Raw genomic sequence first — 5,090 nt, 5'->3', positions numbered from 1 at the left:
GATGAGGGCAGGGCCAGGACCAGAAGCGGTGCTCCTGGAGCCCAAGAAAGGGCCTGAGTTGCTCTGGGTGAGAAGGATCAGGAAACAGTATTGGTTCCCCAGGTGTCTGGGGCCCCAAGACTAGGAATGGCACAGGGTCCAAACTAGAGTATAGAACAGCGGTCGGGAGGCAGGGGAGTGGGGGGTGGGGTGGAAGGGTGAATGAGGCTTAGGGAGTCCCGGGCGGAGAGCTGCGCTGTAGACTTACCCCAAGAGGCCTGAAGATAGTAGTCGATATTTTATTATTTTTATGTGTATGAGTGCGTAAGTGCACCCGTGTCAGGCAATGCCTGCAGAGATCAGAAGAGAGCATTAGGTCCCTTAGAACAAGAGTTATAGACAATTTTCATCCACCACGTGGGTGTTGGGACCTGAACCAGGGTCTTCTGCAAGAGCAACAAGTGCTCTTAACTACTGAGCCATCTGTCCATCCCATGAAGCCTATACTTTGAAAACTGAAATTTAAAGGACTGCAAGGAACAAAGGTTAGATTTTTCTAAAATGCGTTTGCTGTGCCATAAAGAGTTAGCCAATGTGGTAGATACAGAAGAGGATCAGAGGGTCTCAGAAAATCAATACCTCAAAGAAGTTTTCAGATGTCAAACAATGGAGCACAACCCTGTCTAGTTACTATGAAAAATAAACTCATTGATAGTGTCTGGTAATTCACAGAATCAACACACTGCCTAAAGAAACAGGCTCAGTGTAAGCAGAAGCCAGGTACTGGTGACCAGAAGTACGGCCAAGACCACATGTCAGGAACAGCTAGACTTTGAGACATCACTTCCAACCTTCACTGCCACTACCTGCAGCTTGGAAACCCTGCTAAAGGTGTTTATGTAGCCACCACTATCACTGCAAGAAATTCTACCTGCCCCTACTTCTTTAGATAACTGCTTGAAGATTCCAAGTCTGGAATAAGAAAAGGTGGGCTGAAAAACTGGAGCTGAGGTCAAGCAGGAGGAACATATGCCTGACTGTTTGCCTTTGTAATGGAGTGGGCTCTGCTTCTCCCTAAGACTCAGACAGGAGTCCTCAAACATAGAAACTGAATGTGGATGCTAAAGAATCATAAACAGATAAGTATTCACTATAAAACCTGAAAAAAGAATCTACAGCCTGGTTACAACTGACCTCCCAGCTAAGAGAGGCCCACTCCAATCTCACAAGAACTACCTCACCAGGTTGACCCTGTTCAACAAGAAAGAGGGATGTGTTCATGGAAAAGGCGGCCTTTTCATAAAGTACCACACACGGTAAATTGGAAATTAGAGTAGCATTCCCTTCAAAGTCCCTGAAATGATGACATACGTGTGGCCGTAGTTTCTTAACCACATTGTTAGGACATTTGTCAGTTACTTCCTCCTGTGCCTTAGTGATACATACAATGCTTTTTACAAAAATACTAATGATGGTCACACTGAGTAAGGACTTGCTAAGTATGGGGGGGCGTGTTATCGTGCTATGGGCATCTTGTATGCACATATTTACATATACCAAATTACTTTATTTTCATAATAACTCTGTGGATTCAGTACTGTGATGATGTCCCTTTTTAATGGGTGGGAAAACTGAGTATAGAGTTTTTCTAATTTACTCAAAGACATGCAGCAAGTTAACAGCAGGACTAAGATGAACCAGTGTGGCTTCAGCATCTGCCCTCTTCAGCACCTCGTGTGTGTGTGTGTGTGTGTGTGTGTATGTACTTGTTAGTGTGGGTGTGTGCACACGTATGCATGCAGGTGCGTATATGCATATGTGCACTTGGGTGTGTTGGCCTTTAGAAGCCAATGTTGGGTGTCTTTCCTTGATCACTCTCCACCTTTATTTTTGAGGCAGGGTCTCTCATTGAACCTGGAGCTCTTCGATCTCGCTAGGCTCACTGTACAATGAGCTTAAGGATCCTTCTGTCTATAACCACCAGTATTATTGGGGTTATACGTTTATGTTACCATGCCCAGTTTTTATGTGGGTTACTGAAGAGCCAAAGGCAGGTCCTTATGCTTAGCCAGCAAGTTCTTTACTGACTGAGTCATCTGTACCCCATCACCTCCCTTTGAAAACATTTCCAGCAAATCTTAATGGATAATGGATAGTGATGGTGGGGTTTATCATTCATTTTTCCCCACCAGATTATCCACTATAGAAAACTAACCTCTGCCACATCCACTCTAATACTTGTGTGGCCCCCAAGGCTCACCTTTCTCATTCTTTGCAGATCAAACAAGTTTTGAGCTGATTGTGAGTTTCTGATGGATCTGAACATGACACACATGCTGGCAGGCATGAGAATTATTTATTTATAGTACCCTGGTTTTCAGTGATAACATGACTTGTACACTTATCCATTTTAATACAAAATATTTCTAAGCTATCATTATTTCAAATCAGCACTCTCTGGGGCAGCCCTAAATAAGGTGACCCAATATATTATTTTTAATTTATTATGAGTTGGCAAAATATTTATATTTAAATTGGTTGTTTAATGAAATGTATTCAGTAAAATATAACTAGTTCAAATTAATGAGCTTATTTGATACCTGTTTCTTCCATTCACTACTTATTTTTCCAATATTTTACTGTATAAATTTTCAAAGATAGAGAAAAAGTGAAGGAACTCTATAGTGGGCACCCCTACACTATCAACCGGACCTAACATCTAACATTTCTCTTATTTGTTTTCTTGTAACTGCTCCTCTCTACATCATTCTCTTCATCCATCCATCCATCCTGCTTTTAATGCATTGCAAAGTAACCTGCAATATCAGAACACCTTCCCCTTATGTACTTTGGTATGCATATCAGTAACTGGAGCTAAGCATTTCCTCGAAACTCCTTTTTGAGACCAAACACATTTGGCGAAATAGGACACTCTTTAGTGCAATGTTTAAAGAACCTGGCAAATGTATGTCTGTTTAACCAAACCCTTGTCAAGTTATATAACATTGTTATCATTTCAAAAAGTTCCTTCATGCTCCTTCCCAGTCAATTTCAATTCACCCTCCCCCATAGATAATCACTCTCTGGATTGTTTTTTCTACCATCGGCAACCTTTCTTGCTCTAGAACTTCATCAAAATGGAAACGTAAAATATTTGCTTTGTTTTTTCACTGGGCATACTTCTTGGGTTTAGGGTTTTATTTGTGATGCTATATGTATGAGTATTCTTTTATTTCAGAGTAACTTTGGTTGCTTGAATATATCATAGTTATTACTGTTTCTTTTTCCATTCTCTTGTAGGTGGACTCATAAATGGACTACTTCCAGGCTTTATTTATTGAGTTAAGCTGTAAAGAACATCCCTGTGCAAGTATTTTGTGGACTTATATTTCATTTCTCTTGGGAAAATACAAAACTTTAATCTAGTGGCATTACTAGATTATAAAGAGGTTGTGTGTTTCACTAATGAATTTTTCAGAGCATTTTCCAAAGGTGTTAAATCATTTTATACCCATCAATAATAAGTGTCTTAGCTGTTCCCTATTCTGTCCAACATTGGATGATACCAGTTTTTTTTTTTACATTCTATTGGTTATTAATATTATTCACTGTAGGGCTTTTAAGATTTGTTTTTCTTATTTTTAATTATAATATATGTATCTGTGTGTGGGTATGTGAACATGAGCACAGATACCTGTGAAGGCCAGGAAAGGCCATGGATCTCATGGAGCTGGAGTTACAATAGTTGGGAGACACCTGATGTGAGTGCTGGGGATTGAACCCGGGACCTCTGCAAGAGCAGCAAGTACTTTCTTAATCAGTGAACCATATCGCCAGTCCCCACTGTAATTTTAAATTACATTTCTCCAATGACTATTGCTCTAGAGCACATTTCCGTGTCCTTATTACTGGCTATTTGTAAAACACCTATCAAATCTTTTGCTCATTTTTATTAGATTGCTTTTATTATCGTGATATCTTAATAAGAGTTCAGTTAAAATGAAGTCTTTTAAGTCCACAAAGCAAAATATATGAACTGGCTGCCTCAAGTCACATTTATTAGTCATTATATTAGTACATAGATTAATAAAAAATTTAATAACCTGTTATAAAAACTCAAACCCAATTTTTACCACATCTTTTTGAAAACAAATTTAAACCTCCTCCTAAGCGAAACCTACACTCTGAAGGTACGTGAAGTAGGCATATATATATAAATTGAACTCTTAGTCAAATTTAAACTTCCCCGTCCAGCTACACATTTCTATAAAGCTGAGTATTATCCGACATCCATGTTTACAGTCTTTTAACAGTCATTCATTTTCTCTAGGTTTTTCTTGGCTCTCTGAAATTCAGAATTCAAATCCCAGATCTTTCCATTCTTATTCTAGGCAGGATTCTGATTTTCTTTTTAAGATTTACTTTTATTGTGTATGTGTGTGTGTGTGTGTGTGTGTGTGTGTGTGTGTTTACTGGTACCTGTGGAGATCAAAAGAGGGCACCAGATCCCCTGAAGCTGGAGGTATAAGCAATTGTGAGCCACGAGACATGGGTGCTAGAAACTGCACTCTGGTCCTCTGAAAATGCAGCAAGTTCTCTTAACTGCTGAGGCCCTCTCTCCAGCACCTGTAGATGAGTTAGTCCTCTTAACTCACCCTGGTGGTCTTCACTCCTCTCACTTGTACTACCTGATTTCCTAAAGATAGTGCTCACTTTGAACACTGTATATAATTCCATAAAAATGTGATAAGTGCATTCTGGGCTTGGTGGCCTGTGCCTTTAATCCCAGCCCTCAGGAAGCAGAGGCACATGGATCTCTGTGAGATTGAGGAGGCCACCCTGGTTCACATTATGACTTCCAGATGGACTGTCAAACCCTGTCATAAAAACAATAAAAAAAATGTGATCAATGTAAATCATTAATCTCATAAGGATACAAGCAAAATAATGTAACAAAAAGCATGGAACTGGTTATACGGAGGAAGCGATGTGAAGAACAGAGCAGTTGGGATCCTTTACATTGCATGATAACAGAAACCTGGGACAAATTACACCAGACAAAGGAGAGGACATGTTGGTTTCAGTGGCACAGGAGGAGCAGGGCTGCAGCT

General features: G+C 40.0%; 1 long non-coding RNA gene across 1 annotated transcript in view; it reads left to right on the top strand.

Annotated features, from left to right (window-relative positions):
* LOC115067496 overlaps positions 1 to 3,379 on the top strand; it is a 58,361-nt gene extending 54,982 nt beyond the window's left edge. The window contains exon 3 of the long non-coding RNA XR_003846906.1: positions 3,280 to 3,379. This is a non-coding gene — a long non-coding RNA (uncharacterized LOC115067496). The remainder of the gene's footprint in view (positions 1 to 3,279) is intronic.
* Positions 3,380 to 5,090: the final 1,711 nt, after the last annotated feature.

Source organism: Nannospalax galili, unplaced genomic scaffold (genome assembly GCF_000622305.1).
Source record: "Nannospalax galili isolate Female #2095 unplaced genomic scaffold, S.galili_v1.0 scaffold125, whole genome shotgun sequence".
Lineage (NCBI taxonomy): Eukaryota > Metazoa > Chordata > Mammalia > Rodentia > Spalacidae > Nannospalax > Nannospalax galili.
The sequence above is the reverse complement of the archived record's forward strand: the minus strand, read 5'-3'. Positions and strand labels throughout refer to the sequence as shown.